Source organism: Aythya ferina (genome assembly GCF_964211825.1).
Source record: "Aythya ferina genome assembly, chromosome: 5".
NCBI classification, from domain to species: Eukaryota; Metazoa; Chordata; class Aves; order Anseriformes; family Anatidae; genus Aythya; species Aythya ferina.
The window spans coordinates 15990617-16012751 of NC_140301.1; the positions used below are offsets into that span (position 1 = coordinate 15990617).

The 22135-nt window shown below is 40.1% G+C and overlaps 1 long non-coding RNA gene across 1 annotated transcript in view; it reads left to right on the plus strand.

The window, feature by feature from the left end:
- LOC311437314 overlaps positions 1-22135 on the plus strand; it is a 487226-nt gene that overhangs the window by 424266 nt on the left and 40825 nt on the right. The window contains exon 6 of the long non-coding RNA XR_014693400.1: positions 21565-21737. This is a non-coding gene — a long non-coding RNA (uncharacterized lncRNA). The remainder of the gene's footprint in view (positions 1-21564; positions 21738-22135) is intronic.

Consider the following 22135-nt stretch of genomic DNA (forward strand, 5'->3'; position numbering starts at 1 on the left):
GTTAGCGATGCTGCCATGAGGCTAGGCATTCAGCTGCTTCCTTCTCCTCCTGCCAAAGCTTTGGCTTGACCCTGACGTGGGCACGGCATGGGGCAGAGGAGGCAGTACTCAGTCCCCTCACTCCAGGCGGGTGCTCAGCCCAGGAGCCACCACGGAGCCACAGGGCTGTCCTCCAGCATGAGCAGGCTCCGGCTGTCTTTCTCTCTTCTCCCTCTTTTCTTCACCCCCTTGAAAAAAAAAAAAAAAAAAAAAAAAAAAAAAAAAAAAAAAGCTAAATGCAAATATTTGGAAAAAAATAAATGATTGATTCATTTTGGAATGATTGAATGCTGTCTTCCTATGCAGATCTAATATTAAAAAAAAAAAAAAAAAAAAAAAAAAAAAGAAAAGAAAAGAAAAGAAAAGAAAAGAAAAGAAAAGAAAAGAAAAGAAAAGAAAAGAAAACTAAAAAAGCCCAGCTCAAGCTAATAATGCTCCAGGAGCTGCTTGATAAACATGCAGTTTTCCTATGCAGTATGACAAATCTCCCAGGAACTGATGTTGCTCTTCTAAGCACTGTATAAAAAGTTGCTTTATCTGCTTAATAATGTATCTAGATTTAACCTCTCCTTTGCAACAGACAAAATTAAACAGAGTAAATCTGCCTTGGGATATGAGCCTATTATTAATACAGATCTGCTAACTGTATTTTAAAATACTATTGTGTTCCTCGACACATTCTCTTCCATATGCATTATGGAAAGCTAATGCATTAACTTGGCAATAAAAACGCATGGCCTTCTGAAATGAAAGTATTGGATGAATGAATTCTGCTGGTTCTGCGCACAGTCTCAATGCATTGCTCACATGCCCTTGTTTTTTGCAAGGGTGAATAATAGAAATAGTCCCATGTTCAGCAGCTCATTTTGCAAGACTCACAAAGAGTAATAAACCAATGGTGAATTTATCATTTTACAGGCACCTCCCTATGTGGGAAACTATTGTTGGATTTTTATTTATTTATTTATTATTGCTTTCTTCCTTTTAAGATGGCATATGGGGTTCACTGTGCTAAAATGCCTTCATGTCTTTGCTATAAAAAAATGACAGATATCAGAAGCCCCTTTAAATATGACTGTCTGTGCTTCACAAGCTCTGCTTTCAGCCTGCAGAACGGTTTAAGATATTGCAGCAGCACTGTTCCAGGCTGTGATTATCCAGGAAACTAGAAACCAGACACATTTACTGTCTAATGTTCACTGCATCTCATCTTTTCAGATTCACTGCTTCACTGCCTATTGAGTTCATATGTTTCAACATGTGCCCTTGAGAGGCTTCGAAGGAATCAAAAACATTAACACACCAGGGTATACTGATGTGCAGCTTCTGAAAGGGTATTGACGGCCTTGTATGTACATCTCCATACAAAGTTCTACCTGACCTAAACAACTCACTTCACTCTCCAGATGACAGGATAAATGGATACTCAATAAAAGACCGAGCGTCTCATATTTGTCAGAGCTGTAATGCTCAAACTGGTATTAACAGCTAAGAAGCATGGCTGCGTGAGAATCACTCTTGCTAGCCAAGTCTCACCTGGTCTTACTGCAGTCCTCTTGTCCTAAAGTAACAGACCAGGGCAGGCTGTACCCAGAATTTCCCCTTTCCCATGCATTCACTTCAGGAGATTGGTCCCTATCTACAGCTCCACAAGACTGCAATTTCAGTGTTGCCTAAGTTACCAAGCCCTATCTTCTCTCATTTTTGCTAATACTGTGGCAGGTATAGGACACAGTGGTGTTATACCTCTCGTAAAGCTTCTAACGGCTTCTGCAAGTGATAGGTTTCCTCTGTGGTGAAACTCCCAAGGCAGGCTTTGCATTCACACTGCAAACACAAGCACAAGGTGGAGACCCACCAGAGTTCACTTATATGAGCAAGGAGTACCAGGAACGGTGCTTTTGCAGCAACAATGAACCTCCAGGGAGATGTGACATACTTCATTAGTTTGTTCAAGGGGAGCCTTTCACCTTAACAGCATATTTGAGCTTTGCTCTGCCAATTAATAACTATCAATTGCTTTTCTTTTGTTTTCCTGATGTTGCTTCTCTCCAAGGATGAAGACACCACAACCTCTTAGGGAACCTGGGCCAGTGCTTGGTCACCCTCACAGTAAAATCCTTCCTGATGTTCAGATGCATCCTCCCATCTTTCCATATGTGCCCGTTACTTCTTGTGCTGGCACTAGACACCAAAGAGAAAAGCCTGTCTCCATCCTCCTTGCACCCTCCCTTCAGGTATTTATGTACATTGGTTATTAATCACAGTCACAACTAATTGCACATTTTTGGAGGCCATTCCCTAGGTTGCAAGGTTGTCTCCATCTTCAGCTTCTCCTGTCAAGCCAGGAACACAATGTCCCAGTCAAGCAGTCCTGAGAGCCCCTTACTTCATTTTGGGAAACCAAGCCTTGGCTTGCTTGATCAGCAGATTTGCTTCCTCTTGACATGTCAGCAGAACTTCCAGCTGACAGTATGAGAGAAATGGGAAAAAAAAAAAAAAAAAAAAAAAAAAAAAGGCAATAAAAACAGTGAATGTCATTCATAAAATTTCCTTTTTATGCAGATCCTACTTTATAGGATATTTCAATCCCTTCAAAATCAATCCCAGAACTATTCAAAATAATAATGCATTACGGTTCAATTTCTGGCTATAAATAAATAACATGAAACAAAACTTACAAGCTAAGTAGAAGGAGTACACACAGTGTTGGCACTCTGGATATGTTTGAACAGAAACAAAGGGCACTGAGTTATACAGTTCTCTCTCAAATATTAATTCTAAGGAAAATGAAGGGAATTCATCAAGTAATAAAATATTTACCCAAAGTGGTTTGCCCTTTTCTTAGCAGACAAAATAGAGATAATTGAAATAAAAGTTCATGAAACAAAGTTTTCTTCCAGCATTTTTCACTATCATTCCTCAAGAAACAGAAAGAAATGGAGGATAATTACACATCAGAATTCAAATGAGCTACAAGGCCAGGCTGGATGAGGCCTTGGCCAACCTGGTCTAGTGGTTGGCTTCCCTGCCCATGGCAGGGGGCTTGGAGTTAGATGATCTTTAAAGTCCCTTCCAACCCAAGCCATCCTATGATTCTACAAATTGTGGGATACTGTGCAGACTTACTGGGCAAAGATGCCATTGTGGATGCTGATCCAAGTTTATAATGAATGTGGATAGGCATAATGAGATCAAAATGTTACATATCAGAAAATTAACACAATGCATACAGCTGTATCATTTATTGGTCAATTAATCTAGGAAAAATCACAGTACATTTAGTGAATAGAAGATAAAGGAAACCAGCACTTTTGGTCATTGTTAACATCACCTCTACAGCTGGCATCCATTTTCACAATGCACAAAAAGGAAATGGATACAAAAAACATATAACTGTATAACCAAAACCAGAAGCTGATCTTTTTTAAACTTACTGCTTAGAAATGCCTAATTGATCTTCAAATTGCACCTTGTAAGCTCTGTCTTATTTCATGCATGCAGATGCAGATACAGATGCTGATCTCACACTCACTTGGTTCATTTGTACTTCTCTGTAGCCACACTATGACAGCAGCCTCTGACCAGGGTGGGCCTCTGTCCCCCAGGGAACTCATCTGGCACTGGGAGTCAAGGGAGAGCAAAAATCCCGTCCACTAGGGCTGGCTATGAAACCTTTATGTATCTGTAAGCCAGTAGAAAAAATGGAAACCATGCAAGCAAAATAGTGTGGGGACCTTTTAGCAATCTTGCCTGAGTGCTCTTGACCCTCCTCAAGAGGACCAAGTGGTTCCACTGCAGTGGCTGGGAGCGAGACAGGCTGTCCCTAGGGGGAAGAACCTTGTTCTGGGGGAGTCCTCGAGGCAAAACTCAACAAAAAGCACAGAAAGCACAATAATGCAGCATGATTAAATGTGAAAGGATTCAGAGTACCAAGTTTGTTTGACAAAATGGAATGAGGAACAGAATATCAATAGACATACATTAATAAAATATATCTTAAGGGTTTTCATTCATTAAATATATATGGCTTAATTCTCTTTATATATTTTTCTAGTATTAACCCCAGTGTGAGTCAGAAGTCAGTTCCCTGAATGGTCTTACATATCCTAAATATCCAGGTCTTATATATTCCTAAATAATCAGTGAAGAGTTTAAAACCAGTTAAGGATTTATTCCAAGGAGGACACAAAAAGAAATGAGATAAACAGGCTCTAGTTAAAGTTAAAAACTGTTTGTTTTTTAACAATTTTCTTTTGAGAACTATTATATCAGCCAGCATGGATATCATGAGGTTACTGTGTGGAAAAGAAATGAACCAGCAAATCTCTCCAGATTGCCAGATGCAAACAATACTGTTGTCAGTATAGTTTCTCCCTTGTGGAGTAAAAAGCACTTGAAAATTATGATTAGATAAAATCATAATGATCATATGATCACAATAGCTATTGTACAAAAGGTAGGAGAGAACACATTGTTAAGAAAAAGCCAATTAATGATTTTTTTTCTAAACTGAGACAAAAGGTAGCCTTCAGAGCATATTTAAGAGGGATATGACCTCTCTTTTTCTCTAATATCTGCACAAACTTTTGAAGTACATTAGCTTAGTGGCAGCTGTGATTGTACATGGACTCCTTAATTCATGCATGAGTAAAAAAATTGGTACATGTCTTTCACTGGAGAGACTTCACCAAATCTTGGGCCCAGAAATGAGCTGCTTAGAAACTTCAAACCTACTGCTTGACACTAGCCAAGCTGACTTTTGGTCTTGTTCATCCACCCCAGGCAACTTCCATTCTGTACTATGCTGCTTCTACTCTATATATAACAGCTACTCTTCTGCTCCTAATATGGAAACTAGTTCCTATTGTTCACAATTCTGTTAATCACCAGTTAAAGTTGGGAGTTAAAATAGGAAACATTTCTATTCTTTAACGTTATTTTATTTGTTTGTTAACTCATATATATGAAAGGATAAAACTTGGTTTCTCTGAAACCTGGATAATCTCTGTATTAGTGAATAGTAAGATTTAATATTTACTTGCAAGTATTCAAGTTATCAGTGTCTTAATATTGTCACAGCCATTGTAAAAGTATTTTCCATAAGGGGTCTTTGAGAACATTATCTGTCAAGAGGGACTGTATCTGAATGGGTAAGTATAAGATTTCACTTTAAACAGCAATAATGGAAATAAAACTATAAGCAATGATAAAATACCATGGAAGGAAATCTTGATTTCTAGTGGACATCCTATGGTTACAGTTTTATGATTTCTGGTCCAAATTCCAAATGGAGAGAAGTCATTCAAACAAGATTATGTTATATTTGTCCTTGCCTCTAAAGTTAGGGTATGTTTTCAATATATTTGATTGATTTTAGATTAATATGTACTACAAAGACTTTCAGAACAAGATATTATGCATTTCAGTGTAGCAGGCAGCATCTGCTCTATCTCACAGAATGGCAGCTACCTCTGCGGACTGCCAAGTCCCATAAATTTAATGGTGCAGTCTACAGAAAACAGGTTCCTAATGGTTATATATCTATAGACAGAGATTCATGGTACTAGAAAGGCCCATTCAATCATCTAGTTGGACTTTCTCTATATTGAGGGGCTCTTAAATTTCACACTGTAGCCCACAATGCAGGAGTAAATACATAGCTAGTCATCTTTATCACCCATGGCAATTTGTAATGAGGTTCAGAAACCACACCAGCAGAGCCCGCAGGGTGCACAGGAGGGACTGCCACAGCCTCTAGGTCAGAAGAAGGACATCAACCAGAATAGATGCTTCTCTCTAAACCTGTTTCTTCAAGCTCATTTCCTTTCATATCTCCCCTGCATTCCCATAAAGACCTGGGTGTGCTGTGTCCACAGTATCTGAAAAGATACTGAAATACAGACTGGCTTCTTCTGTAGCCTAACAAGCCATAACATTTGAGGAAGGGAGGAAAATGGCGTGAGACTATATAGGAAGAGTAAGAAGGCAGGTCTGCATTTGATGATGTTTCTTTGAGGTTCTAATGGTCTTCATTAAGCCTAAGCTTACTGGCGTCTGTAAAGGTTGAAATTAGAGTGTACCATTCATAGGAACTAGTAAGGTAAGTAGTGTCAACACAGAAGACTTCAGGGAAAACACCTGACTTGAAGGTCAGGAGATTTACAGCATGAATTCTGATGTTATCACAAGAAATATTCTAGGTATAGAGAGAAAGCAAGAAACCTAGAGCCTTTTGAAGCAGACTTCAGTATGGACCACAGCTACATATTCAAAATTTTGCAGTTGTGGTTTTACGTATGTGCCTAAGGGTGTAAGCAGATCTTTCCCAAAGATCTCAGAATTCATTAGAAACATGCAGATTTGAAGACATGAATTGGCTTACTTTTCTACTAATCTGTGTTGCAGAAATGAAAGTTAGCAGAATGAGACATGGATATTTGCTTTAAAATGTTGCACAAGCATGCTTTGAAAGGTTATACCTTGATGTGTTGCATCCAGGAACAGAGTATGTTTTGCTAAACTCAACCTTCAGCACTTGGGTTTTGATGATCAGGCATAACTGGCCCACTCTAATTACATGACCATCCCTATCAGAGATGAGTATCTGTGTACTTGAACTCAGAGAAGAGCTATTAATTCATAGAGGTCCCTATATTAAATGCATACGCTATATAAAATATGCTGTCACCACAATGCTTTTTTCTTCCTGTGTTGCATTCATTTCCCTCTTTCATTAAGCTTGCTTTCCAGATAGTTGGTTAAGTTAATGTATTTGCACTTGGCTCATGCATTAATCTCTGCAAACTATATGACGTTTTACATACTGCACACCTTGTCATAAATTATTACTTACTTCATAATATGTATCACTCTATATTTCTAACCACTCTAAAAGGTAAAGAAATGCATCAGCTACTGGTGACTCACAACATAACGGTGACAGAAGGAAGCCATTCACAAATAGAGAAATAATGAAGATTTCTTTTCAATCTAATGGGCATTAGGGAAAATATTTTAAAGTTCAGCAAGTAGTTTGAATTTTAATATACAAGTTTACTAACACAACTCCTAGAGCTGGCCACGAATTCTAAGAAGGATAAGAAAATGTCACTGCGCTATGAGATAAGGAGTCATTTAATCTTCTCTGTCTTATTCCATCCTCCGTTCAATTCTCTTTTATTAACACAAGAACAACAGGTTTCTCTAGGTCTCGAAGTATTCTTATTTATTTCCCATTGCTGAAGTTTACTTCTGCAATGAAAAACCAACTAGCTGGGGGTTCGTGCAGTGCCTGTCATTCCTTGCAGCTGGTTGCTGCGATATGAAACAAAAAGAGGAGCTCTCAATATATGCAGTAAGGAAGATTAGATAGCCGTCCTCCGCTCCCCACACGGGAGGCCCAGCACACCACTCCCTAGTTACAAATTACCCTGGCGTCACTGATCGTCCCTCTGGGCTCTCATTGCTTGTCCTCCTTGGGAAGATAAATTTCCCAGTCCCACGCTGCGTTCCAGTAAAAAATAAATAAATCAACAAAAAGCCTTTTCCTATCAGTCTAATTTATTTGACAGCCTTTCATCATCAAGCATATGGAAAATTATATTTACCCTGATAGTCTTTTATCCGGACACACAGTGGTAAAAAGCTAAAGATGCAAGGTAAGATAGAAAGCCTTCAGGACACCAACAAAAGCCTGGTCTTCTTGTAATAGTTGCAATGAGATTTGAAATATTCCTAATGTCAAGGGCATGATGTTCAAGTGACTACCCACCTGTGCAGTTTCTTGTGCTTTGCACTGTCTGAAGGTTGCTTTGCTGTTCGCCATTTTGTAGAATTCCCACACAAAATGTTTCTGAATGAATTGAACTGCAGAGATGTGCGGATTCAGAGATGCTCAGGTGGTTTCAAAGCAAATTATAATTTCTTCTTAGGAGTGGGTGACTAAACTAACCACTGAATTAACTGCTCAGTGCTTTAATTGGTATTTTTTCTCAGTAATACTGACAAAAATGCACTCAAACCATCAGGTAGTAAAAGAATGGAATATGAGGCATCCTCCTCTGCAATTCCAGGTGCAAGTTTTGTGATCCAAAGTATAATTTCAAGTCTTTCTTTTCTTAACAACACAAGGATACATCCAGCTGTGAGGCTGCGTATTTAAACAGCTGTGGCATGGAATGAAGCTTAATACTTGAGCAATGAAGGGACAGTACAAAAAAACAAGTATGATTCAGTCCTTTCTGAGGACAGAAGACTTACTGCAAACTTGGGGAACACTACTTATCTGCTCCGGCTTCCTTGATGAATTGTCTGTTCTGTATTTTCCTGCATTCTCTCTGATACATTGATCTGATACACTGCCTAGGTAGGGGATAAATTTGGCTCACCCTTGCTTCTCACCAGTATTAATGCAGTGGCTTTTCATATGCTTGTTTTCCTGAAGGAATGGCTGTCCTCAGGAAAAAAGATCTATTTCCTCCTTTCCTTAGTTTGGCTGTGGAATAAAATTGAAACTTTGTTTTATTCTGTGGATTCTCCCACATACATTTTGTTTTATCTCAGAAGTCAATTACATCAGTTAATCATAAAGATTCTGGCAGCATTATGTGATGTATGTGTGGAGCAATATATAAATGTCAAACCTTGTTGCTGCAGGCTAGGAAGGAAATGTGCTTATGAATTATGTTTTAGGAACTGAAAAGGCCAGAGTATTTCTAGGCTGGAGTTTACTAGCAACTTAAGTGCCCTTATCCCTGAAAGTCAGGCAACACATAAGCTGAAATCAGAGTTGTGACATTTGCAATTATTTTCAAACAAATACACGCACCTTCAGGGATAACATTTAAAGAAAACAAAAACTTAGACAATAGCCTTTTCTCTCCCTCTGTCTTTCAAATGTTTGGAACAGCAAAAATCCTCTATTGCAAAGACACTGCCAAGCATAAACTAAATAAACAGATACACAATTTTATCATAAAATTGAAAGAGAATACATTATTTCCCTGTTATTGTCTGAGATGTTACTTGCCAAAGCAACCTGAATTTTAAAGGCCCAGGACAGAAGATCGGACTTGAAGCCAGGGTGTATTTATGTTGCACTGGCATGGTCAGTGTTCCCTTCCCACTCTTCTTACTTAAAGTCTGATGGTTTCCCAGGAGGTTGGTTATTGGCAAATCCCCACAGGAACGTCCTTTCCCTCTGTGTTACTGACTGCTATCTAATTCGTATTGCTCCTATTCTTGCGGGAAACCAATGCCTCTTGAGTGGTGTTCTGATCCTTTTCCGTACTGAAAGCACTTCCCAAACACTGTCACCAGTAAAGTTTATTAGCAGATGCATCCTTTTTGTGCCCCAGATATTAATGAAAGAAGAAATAGAATCATCATGCAGTGGGCAAGGAGCATGGCAAGGGGGAGATCAAAACCACACTGCAGCCCACAAACTAAATCCCAGTCTCGGTTTTCAGTAGCAACGTCAATGTTGTGCATGTGGGCAAATCATGTTAGCTAATGGAACTGAGGATCTTTAAAATAGTGGCTTCTGGGGAAGAAGAAATCCCCGAGTGATCTCAATAAAGGGAACCAGATGCAGTTCATCCCAGAGCTGCAAGAAACCCAATATATCGAATCGCAAGCTGAGTAGTAAGGATTTCTAATAAATTTTTGATTTGGAAAATATTGTATGTCTGGGAACATAAAGATAATACAGTTATGGAAAGGGGAAAAATTAATGCAGCCTACTGCTGGTCCACTTCTTTGACCTCAATAAAGCATTAGAACAGTTATTTGAAGTAAGGAAAAGTGGGGAGGAAACTGAGGTCAGGCGTTTTCTTTAATATGAACTGATTTTCAAGATGATAGATTAATATGACTGGACAAAACATCTGTCGCAGAACAGCATGGAAAATGTTGGAATATATTTTTAAGCATCTTGCTGGAGCTCTCTCCTACTGCTGCAGATGCCCAGAACACCCAAAGCAAGCAGCTTCCACTGTTATGTACTAAAGCATGAAATGGAAGTGACCCAAAGACAATGCAGCCTCAAATGGTGTTTGCTACAAAACAGATTGCCTGCTGATTGCAGGGCAGTAGAGAAGAATAAACAGAAAGGTAATCAGGACAGCAGAGCCATTCTGTCCACTGGCTATTTTCTACGCCTGTGTCACTTCAGATGAGGAGAAGCTGGTTTTAGCAGCGAAGCAGGAAGGGCAATTGCATTTCCTCCTTCCTATCTGAAGTACGATTGTTGCATTTTGTCCACACTTGCACAGGTGAATGGGGAATCTGTCCCTTTGCCTCTGCAAGAGCTTATATTACATCGGAAACCCACCCAATAAATCCTTTCTATGTACCTCATGAAAACGGGGTTGTTAATTCAGCACCTGTATGTGAACTTCACACATTTTCTGCGTGTTGTTCCCAAGGAAGAGAAAATATATGATGTACTATGGATTTTGTTTTCATCAAACCTTGACCACGTAAAATATTATCAGGACAGGAAAGTAAAGGTACATGAGCTGTGAACTAGCAATGAGTGTTAAACATTGTGATCGCTGTAACTTCCTAGCCCTCAGTCAGTCCTCTACAGCATCTGCCTTTACTATCTATAGCTGCTGTATTTCTCTCCAGTATCTTTCCCTTGCTGAAATACTTCTGGCTGCTCAGAGGAAATAAATCTGCACACTGAGAAGGCCTTTCTGGGCATCTTGGGGACTCAATGCCTCAGCTACGAAAATGACATTTGTACCGTCCTTTAAAAAAGATTAGCAGAAGGTGGTGAAGATCATCATGCTATTCATACAAGACACAAAAAGCATAATTTTTTATCTTAATCGATAATCGAGTGACCAATAAATGTTTCTTTTTTAGCACTTGAGACTAGAAAGCTAATATTTCACTCGTGCAAGGGGACATAACCAAAAGCCACCAGAACTTTTTTTTAAGAAGTGTAAGTGTTTTGAAATGAATCTTCTTGACACCCTTCTTTTTAAATTACGAATGTTTAGCTTAGCCATTTCTCTGCGCTACACAGAGATGATCATTTTTACAAAAGGGATTCATCATTTTCTTACTAATAGTGTTTAAGTTCATTTCTCATCAGTTCAGGCTCAGATTTAAAATAAAAACAGAAGGCAGCGGGACACCAAATTGCTTAGGCATGTCGGCTTGTGCACTTCTTTGCCTTCTGACTGCACACAGTGGGGCCAAGCACTCGAGAGGAAAACATCCCGGCTGTTACTCCTCAGCAGCGCAGTCTGTACTCCAAGTGGTGCAGAGGACCACACAAAGCACTACAGCCGCAGAGCAGTATTTATGGTGGTGCTGTGCAAGAGGGGACTTGGCAGAGCCTCAACAGGGAGAAATAAAAGCAAAACAGCACTGGCTGAAGGGCTATGGGAGCTCTCGCTGTTTTTTCAGAGGCAGGGAAGACGGCAAGTTGGAAAGCATCTCACCAGCCGTGCAGAGAGGCTGCTGGCAGGGTGGGTGATAGGTTCAGAGATTGGCAAGCGTGTCAGTCTGGAGATCTCCACTGTCAGCTGCATCCCTCAAGAGCAACACTTCTCGAGAACATTCATTGCCATGGCCACTTGTTCCTTTTCTAGTTAAAAATTACTGACAGTAGAAATAATGGTAATAACATGTAGGTTATATTACTCACGTAAAAAGGAATTATATGGCTTTTGTGTTTCCTCCCTGAATACATTTTAAGGCTTTGGTCTTGGTTGTTATACTCAGTGAAAGGAAGAATCTACCTACATCCCAAACTCCTGCTTAGCAGCTGTAGGCAAGCTTCCATTCAGATTATTTTCTACTACAGCTCAGTCTATACCTCCTGTGAATAAATAGAGAAGATGTGAAATTACAGGGCTCTTGACCTTCATCCTAGAAATGCATACTGAGAAAGGACTTAAGGCATTGGGGAAAATAAATAAATAAAAAGGCTTAATCAATGTCACTGCTATTAATGTATCAATTACTTCAATACATTTTCAGTGTTTCTAGCAAGCTTTTATTTATAGCAGCCCTAGCAGTGACATGACCCAAATACTTGTTTAATTCCCAGTGTTTATTCTTGCTGGCCTGTGTGGGTATGTGTTGCTCACAGGATTCAGCCTATACCAACCAATTTGACACATGAGTCTAAGCAGTTGGTTTCGTGTGGCTTACTTGGAGTGCTTGCTCTCATGCTTTGGGGGTTGTTTAATTCGATTTATATTTGTAGCTGGTGGAATGGGGAGAAGGGAGCAATTACAGCACAGTGCTTTATTATTTGCTAGCCAAAGAAACCAGCGTTTTCCTTCCTGCAGAGTAAGAAGGTATTTTAAGACCTTGCAGCTTTCCTGCTCCCCTGGGCCTCTCCCCTCGGCGAGTAAGGGAGCGCTGCAGCAGGGACCTTGGGGCACTGCTGCTGAATTGCTGCCCCTGTCACTGGGACCTAGACTCGAGTCCAGGTTCCTGGAGATAAGGACAACAGTGATTGATAACACGTCTGGGCCTAGGAGACTGAAAAATGGAAGGCAAAAAACTCATTAATTTTGTGTTTGTGAACTGGAAATCAGCTGAGCCATGACAGAAGCGCAGGAAGGGTTTGCCTACCAAGGCACGGAGCCTGACAGAGGTAGAAGGAAAAAAAAAAAAAAAAGACAAGGAAGACCATGGCTTGGGAAGGGAACTAATGAGGTTGTAATAGCAACACCAAAAGCAGGACAAGAGCAAAAGATGAGAGCCCCAGAGACCCGAAGTCTGTTGCCTTTATAGTGCAAGTCCTCTCCTACTCAAACCTGCCCCTGAGGGCCCTCCTGTCAGACTGGAACGAGAAGCAAGGCCACAGGTGAACAAACCTGCAGTTGCTTTATGGCCAAACCACAGCAACAGCGAGGGGCTTGGCAGTGCCAAGAGCCCTCCACAGCTGCTGACCCCAGAAACTCACCCTGAAGTGGGCCCCAAACTTGTCCCATTCAGCATTTCTGCAACACTTCTGCCATTTCTCTGTAGCCATTTAGGGAAGCTGATATTTAGGCTAGAGATCTTTTTGAAAGCGAGAGTTTGTGGTTAGCGTGTTTGAATAGCAAAGCTTTCTTTTGGGAGGGAGAAACCTCACCATTTCAGAGTAACACAGTTCCCAGTTTCTGTGCGTGTGACGGGTGGAGGCTTTTATTACCCAAAGTGTTCCTCTCGGGCAGATATGGGTGATTTTATGGAATGAAACTAATTAGTCATATCTTTTTCCTATACCAGCTACATTATTGCTGCAAAATTTAAATTGCATCAATGCTTAGGATGCATGAAAATAACACATGCAGTATAAAGAAAAACTATTTTTTTCCTATACCTTGCTCACTATTTTAATAGAAAACACAATCAGTACTACCATGTACAAGTATAATGTTCTCTGGGTAAAGCACCACTCTGTTGGATCCAGCTATTTATTGCTTAGTAAATGAACGCTGGCTGGGTGAGGGCTGCACAACAGTCCTTCTGAAGCAGTGCAACATTGCCACCACGTGCTCTGTGCTGAGAATGGCTTTTGCAGTGTCAGTAGTTACTCTCTGTTCCCGTTATTTTAGAAAGAAAAGAAAAAAAAAGTAACTAAGAATTTTTTCCCTAAACAAATACTTATTTTGGACTTAGGTACTGGAAAAGAGTAGCCAGAGCATTTGGAGCTCTTGCATGATGCTCAGCAAGCCCCATACCAATTTTCAACACAGTTTCCCAAACCAATTCATGTATTTGCTCTCACCCCTTCAATCTTCCTTGTCCAGAGAAAAACACTTTTTAGTTACTGACCCTTTATTTTTTTTCTCTCCCTGTGTCAGCTTTCCCTTAAGCGCTGCGCACCACCCGTTGGTCTCATGGGACAGTCAGTCAGCTGGCAGCGCTTGGGATTCTCTTACTGGTCTGTTGGGCTCAAAGGGCACAACTTGAGTTATGAATTAATGAGCCCAGGCCTAAGAGGAAATTTCAAGTACTGAAATAGATCTCTTTTTTTTTTTTTTTCCTATGAATGTTGTATTTAATATTTTGCTGAAGCCAGGAGGCAGCACATTTCCTAGAGTAACCCAACGGAGATGACATTGCAGTTAGGGTGGGAATGGTTAGACATGCCTGATTGCCTTTACACTTCAATGAAGTTCTCAGTCTTTGACCTGCCCCTTCCATCTTTCAGAGGGGTTAACTGTGATGTTGATCCCAGCACTAGCAGCAGTCCTAAACTATCTGACTTTGCCTTGCAGCAAGCAGACAGTGTATATTCTTTCTCTTGATGAAGAGATTAAGCATTAAAAATAGAACCTAAAGGCAATCAAAATACAGTACTGTGAATGCATATTATATTTTTGCTATTTTAAACTCAGGGAACTAAGGAAGTACATAAATGCATGGCACGGTGATGAAAGAAATTTAAATAATGCAAAAGGAAAAATATTTTTTTGGCATAATTGCTATTGATGGGAAGTTAGAGAGCTACATCAGACCACTCATGCCACAAACACAAAGAGCAAATACATGTTTGTACCAACAGTGCGAAAAACAAATACATTTGCTTTCTCAAATACATCTACTGACTGCACTCAGTCACTCGGGCCTGAGCAGCACAGTCTAGGTCACTGAAGCTACAGCCAGTCCCAGAGGCAGCCAGCAGCCAGCGGGACCAGGGCAGGGGCAGGGGCAGCCCTTGCACCACATCGGCTCCCTGTCAGCCACCAGTGGAAGTGAAACCTGCCCTCTAGGAAGTGAATCTTTACTGAAGTAAATGGTGCTAACTGCATCTCTCTACCTGGTGCCAGGGAATGTCACGCAGCCGTTCAGGTTGCTGGCCTTGCCATGCTAGTCAATACGAAGCATCTTTACTGGTACACAAGTCTAACGAGTGCATCTGACCACGCTCCTTGCATACTGATGTTTGCCAGCCCAATTCTGTCACAATTCAAAATGTTAGCTATTAAATCTAAGATCTCTAATTAAATTAAATCTCTAAATAATGCAGAACCCACTAGCTCCAAACATACCAGTCCTGTGGTACAGCATTTGCAGCCGCGATTCATCACCTCTAAAATTCATTTCTAGCACATATTCGCCCTCACACTGCTGCAAGAAAACTTCCTCTCCCATCCTGAGTCTCTCCCAACCCAGAGTTACAAGTTTCCTTTTATAAACAGATCCCTCACCAGTCGGCTCTTCTCTGCGGAATCAGAAAGTACAGAGCACATACAATGAGAGTATTGCTCCTCACTTGCACAGTTTTTTATTTTTCATTACTTATGATCTTGGGATATTAGAAAAATGTGTGATCATATATTATCTGAGTTCAGACAGCTGTGAAAGAATTCATAAAAGAGATTCTCTGGTGGTGGTGGACTTTTTCCTTTATTATTCAGCTCTTGGATATTTGCTTCCACGGCTCACCAGGAAAGAGCTAGCAGCCCTCCATACAAAAAGCAGGCCAACAGGCAAGGTCCACCTCGATACAAGAACATATTATCTGTAAAGAAGAATGTGTTATATTTTTAACATTTGCATGAATAGTCTCATTTAAGAATCTTATTCTCAGTAAACACAACAAATGTAGTTGGTTTTGGCTAAGAGCTTGAGGAGAACATTGGTTTTAAGAAGCAGCTCATGCACTGTAGATGCTACTACAAATTTACTATCACTTGTCCATAACTGAACAACAGTTTGAGGATCATCTGTCAGTACATGACAAACAGAATCACATCCACTTCTCATTTCAGTCCAGGACCAACAGAAATCAGACCTGAAGCCTGAATATCCCCAAAGTAGGGGCTGTGTTAGGGCTCAGAGGTCTGGTTCAGTCCCCAGTGCGGGTACAGGCCCTGAAGTTTAGCTGAAGTTCCTCCAAAATTTTGGCCAGAGGAGACATTTCAGACTTTCCCCTGAAACTGCCTTTTTGTTTACTCCATTTAGGCTCTCTTATATACAAACAGCCCTAATAGCTTTTGTGTCACATGCTCTGCAATGAGCAGATAATTGCGTCAACCCAGCAAGAGCGTGACTCACTAAGTGAGCAATATCCATTTTCAACAGGGCAAAAATATCGGTGGAGGCCCACTTAATCGTTCCATGATACAATTTAGCACTGCTATAGCATGTATTAAATTAATTAAAAGGCTTTCCTTCCCGTCAAAGGTATAATCAAGGCAATTTGCTTCCAAACATAATCAAGGAACTATGCAAGAAAAGCTTAGCAATATGAGCTATTTTTTCATGTGGAAAGTTAATTGATTTTCTATCATTTTTCCCCTCTGGGATTGAAATGAAGCTTTGCAAAAGTTGTTGTTCTCTTATGTGTAATTGGTCCACTTGAACTTTTAGAGGTTACCTGAAACTAGGCCAACAAAGTACTTTTTTTCTCCCCTTCTTGTAAGAGATTGTATCAACCATCAAATAAAAGAAAAAAAAAAAAAAAAGAGAGAGAGAGAGAACGAAAGAAAGACCTAGAGGCCCCAAAAAACTCTAAGGTGCTTTAAAACAATTAACATTTAAAACAAAGAAACTTTTCTGTGAGGTAGGAATCTGTTTCCTCTCTTACTGAATACATCAGCAAACCCCTTTCTGAATGTTAACACTGTGATGGTTTAAAGGAACACAGATTTTTGTTTTCTCAGTGCTTGGCACTAGAAATAAAATCCCATCTGGAAAAGAAAGGTTAGAGAAGGTGAACTGAAAAGCAAAATTGAACACTCAGTTAAACCAACAAGTGGTAAATGGCCAAGGCATTGATAGTCTGCTCTAGCCCTTCCTTTGGGGAGGACAGGGTGAGGCAGGGTTATGTGGAAGTGTGTTTTGGAAGGGAAAATACATTAAAAATACAGGTGGCTCCAGGGAGCCTCCTGGGAAGCTGCAGTTCATCCGAAGTGTCCCAGCGAATTGACAGTGTTTTACAGGAGCCCAATTACCATCAACTGCAGGGAGGGTCTCTGTGTTGTGTATGTTGATGCTGACAGAGCTGCATGGGGTGGGAGCATCAGGAGGAACTTACAGCGACCAGCACACAACTTTTTGGAGTTCATTGAACTGAGTTTTATTCCCAGTTATTTCAACTAGCAGCACCTCCCTGACTTGTGTAATAAAATACATCATTAAAATATGGGCTTAAGTCCACACAGCCATTCGAATGGACAAGTGGCCAACCAAAGGTGTTTCAATAGCCTCTGCAGCTCTCGGCAAGAAGAAGGTTCCCCCCTCCTGTTGAAAAACTGGCAAAGTCATAACCTGTCTTCTGTGTGTGATATGATATTGATTGCGGTGTAGTATGGCAGTCAAGACTAGTAGAGGCATGGAGAATAAACAGTAAAATAAAAGAATGCCCTGCAAATATTAACTTGATGGCATATTTGGATTAAGGAAAAAGTTTACCTTTACATATTCCAAATTAAGATCAAAAGAGATGTCATTTACTCAGGCAAAGAGTAATGCTGAGCCACAAAGTCATGAGACAGAGAGCTACAAGCAGATACAGGTTTTCTCAGAATCCTAATGTGGTTCTGGTCCTACATTCCACTTCAAGCTCACCTCTAAAATAAGCTGCATATTTTTATTTTTTTTTTGGTAAGAGCAGAAAAAAAGCCCTCTCTTCTATCTTACTGTACAGTTTTAATGCAACTATGCTGTTCAGAAAAACAGAGTATTTAAATAATACATCATTTCTCATTTGTGCAAATGCTGGCTGTGATGCCTCATAAATGGATCGTCCAGCCTGTGTACAAATCAAGAGCTTGTAGAGATGTTCTGGAACTGAAACAGTCAGACCAAACCTGCACCATTGCACTGAATCAGACTTTTTTCCATTACAAGAATTGAAATCCTGAGATGACAACAGTCTTAACAAGTAAAATTTTTCAGACTTTAACCATTCATTTTCATGTATATTGTTCTGATGGGGAAAATATTAATCAAATCCAACTCCAGCTGATGCAGTATTTTGCTACTATAATATGCTCCAATATTTTTTTCCGACTATTTTTAATTGCCCTTAGCAAATCAGCTCCACTAACTTCAGAGCTACTTGCAAAGTTTGGCAGATAACAATTTCAGCAAACTGTTTTCCCTAAACTTAACATTGCTAAATTTTACTTCATTCTTAATTTCATCACTTCTGTTCAGAGCACTCCAAGTTATTTTTTTCCGGTATCATCTTTGAAGGATGACTTTGATCTGCTGGTTCTGGGGCAGCAAGTGAAAAGTATTAAAAAGAATACATATTTCAAAAATGAAATTTTGAGAATTATAGCCTTACAACCAGTACCAGAAAAACACTTATTTGAACATTTGTGATCAGGGCCTAATCCTGTCATTTGGAAAATACCTTCAGCTGCAAGCACCAAAATGTAGCCCACAATGAATACTATTACCCGTGGAACAGTAACCATTTGAATTTGGATTGCTGGTTTGCCAGCACATTCATAAATCCTGGGGTTTGGGATGTAGGAAGGTGTATTCTTTTGACAATCAGGATTCTCATGCCAATATTGCAAAAGAATGAAAAGCAAGGCATGAAATGTCACATTCACGGCCCAGGTGGTATTTGGCTGTTCAGCCAACCTCTCTTCCCATTATCTTCTTTCTTCCTGATCTCAGCAGAAAGATATCCACCAGGCTGTTATTTTTTGTACAGTTTATGTTATTAATGTTTATAAGTGGAAAATAAATCCGTGGAACTCAAGAAGAGTTTCACAACCCAAAACAAAGAGCCTTAAACAGATCACAGTTTTGTTGTAGGAAATGCTATTCAGCTAGTGCTAGCTGTCAGTATTTTTGACAGTCTGGATTCTGAAATATGTTACTTAGCAGAATCCTTGGTGGGCAGAGGAACCGGCATGTAAGCAGCTGACTTAAACAAAGGCAATTGGGAATTAAATTTTCATTCAGTAAGCCAGCTGACCATTATTTGTATTTTCCCAATTGTTTGTTTTTTGAAAGCTTTGCAAATGCTAAGCTTGTGCATGAAATGTTAACGGTGCTTTGATGTTTCCTGGCCCAGGCACCAGCCTTCCATCTTTTTTACTGTAAAATTTTATCCAGCAGGAAAGTAGCTCATTGGATTAATGCAGTGTCTTGTCAAGTGTAGGGAAGCCAGCTGTAAATCTCACGTAGGAAAAACAAAAACAAAAATAAGGAAAAGAGGAGAAAAAAAATGCATTTCAACATTTCACCCTCAAAGAGCAAGTGTACAATATTCAGCGAATCTAACTGGCAGAGTCAACACTTCCAAGTAATCGGCAGAATTTGTCCTCTAGCTAAGTTATTCTGAGGAGCATAAGCAACATAATAAATGACACTTCTTTCTAAGAATTATGCCTATCATACTGCCTAGTAGAAGGCTTTATACATATGCACAGAAAAGCAGATGGATTCAAGAAAGCCTATTAAACATGAGGTTTACTTGCTGCAACTACACACCTGCACTCCACAAACAGTGCTGCCCAAGTACTCAACCACAACAGCCACAAAAGAACAAACTCTGCTGAAACATATGATATAATGAGGCTAAAGCCCTAATTTATGGTGTTAGCACCGCCACAAAATACACTGAAGAATCCCACACATTTTTAATCTCATTTTAATGGCTCAAGAGATAACTGTGCTGTAAATCCACATGAATTACTAAATGATTACACTCATTTTTCAATTGGACATTGAAAGGTTGTCAGGAATTGTATCAAGTCAACAGAATATTTTAGTATAGTTCACCCTCTAGAAAAATATCACTTTCCATTTCATTCTTTAGAATACCATTGTCTCCTTATGGAATGCAGTAAACTTAATATTCTATAGATTATTTTCATATAGACAAGTCTCCATTTGCTTTGGTTTGGGGTTTTTGCTTGAGAAATGTTTGATTAAAGATTTTTAAAGAATCTACTTCCCCAAAGTTTGGGGATATTGAGATGAAAGGAGGCTTTGAATATTCAGAGAGTTGCTAAAGTCTGAAATTTGGTGTGAAGTTAGATTTAGGGATTTTGTTCAGATCTATCTTTGCTTATTATTTTGAAACACGTTTATGTGGATAGATGTTCTGAAAAAGACACCACAGAGCACATAAAATTATAGATTGTTAATCAGGGAAATTTTATTATATGTCCTTTTTGGAAGTGCTGTAAATGAGACAAATATTTCTGCATTTTCATAAGGCATTAAAATTGATTTCCATTTTAACTGTGGGGCACTGCGATTGCAAATAAATTAGCCTGTCTATAAAAACGACAGTACCTTCTAACACTTGCTTTTCTTCTTGCAAACTTCCCATAAACAAGCAGTAAGGAAATCTCCATCCTAACTCTGTGGCATTTCACAGCTTGTACACCTGCAGCACTGGCAGTACCCTGCCAGCCAAACCAAGGCATCCCCTCCAGCAGCCAGCAAGCACAAACTCAGCAAACTCATCATCTTTTCAGGTGTTGCAGAACTTACTGGGGTTTTCAGAGAAAACTGCCTGCCTTGTTTTCCCAGGGGAGAGGCAAACACATAGCACCTGGGAGAGCCGCGTGTGCCTGGGACTGGCGAGGGTGGCCTGCTGTCAGGGCGAGGGCCCGTCCGTTCCCCACGCGGCCCGGACACATGTGGTGCCTCAGGGCCACCTGCGCCAACTGCCGCATCGCCACAAGAAAGCACACTGTGGTGGGAATGCCCTCCGCTATCGCAAGCACTCAGCTCTGTGGTGCAGGGAACTCATTTCATGAGGCCGGCAAGAGCCCTTCTCAAGGGTTTCCTTCTCGAGGGTGGTGAGCCTTGTGCTCGGCACAGCCCCAGTGAGCCAAAGGGTCTAATGAACCTCTGCCCCAGATCTTTCAGCATGCTTGGAGCCCCAGCATAAGGCTCCTGGTTCAGTGTCCTTGGTCAGTGTAGCCAAATTGTCCGACAGTCTTGTAGCCGGGGGGACCAAGGTGCTACTCAGACCCCTGAGTGTAACTTAGGGTAGAGGACAGCAGGGTACAAATCAGCCTGCTAGCCAGGCAGCCCCCTTGATACAGAGTGGCTGCTCAGCCAAACCAAAGCATACACAAAAATGCTGAATAACAAAGAATTTGGTCCTGTTTTGATTTGCAAAGTTCCCATTCCACCACAAACTGACAGAATGCTCCTGTATAGCAGTGTAAAGTATATGTTTTCACAAAGGATGTCAGATCATTTTAAAACAATTTTGAGATAAAGCAAAGTCCATTTCCAACCCTTGCCACGTCACGGAGGGGAAAAAAAAACTTCAAAGGAGTTGAGAATTATTAGTAATGTATATAATCAAGTTTCATGATTTGAACATGACTTGAAAGCATATCTGATACTTTTATTAAAGCAAAAAAACAATGTTCTAAGCACACACCACCAGAGAACCTCCAAAATGACCTGCGTAAAAATAGCAATTGAACAATTAAAGATATCTTTTTTACATTTAATTTGCACTGGCTCTGCATTTAAATATTTTCACATAAAGATAATGGGTCATATACATTGTTTTATATTGAGTAAAGTTAAATCAGCAATTGATTTGGCTTTGTATTCTTTCAGCTAAGACTGTAAATACCAGGGCCCTGTCTGCTCTGTATGAATACAAATGGCCTCAGTGGAGCCCTGCCAGTTTATAGCAGCAGAAAATGAAGGCCAGAGGATCAAAGGGTCTTTTCCATAAGAGCAAGGATTTGTTTCCATGCCACCTTCTTCAAAAGGCTCTGAATTATCTGGTGAGTACTCTCCATACTAAAATTATTTTCTTTCAGTGGCACTGTGTGTATACAAGTATATATAATGATACCTTTGTGCATTAATAGAAGTATATTTAGAAACATAATGTCTGACAGACAGATTTGTCTATATCTCTTTTCACTTCCTCAATTTTTATCTTATTCTTTCACAGCCACTATCTCATCAAATAGTTACTCTTCCTTTTACACCCACAAGGAGTAACTCTGAGAATTAATAGCTAAGCTTGCACCACAACCAGCAAAGGAAATAACCCTTCAGATTCCTGCCCGAGTGGAAGTAGTACTAACTTCCCATAAGTTCCACCTCATTACTCATGATCCTTCAAGACTGTGAAAGGAAAGAGTAACACCCCAGTGAGCAAAAAATCTAATGCTGA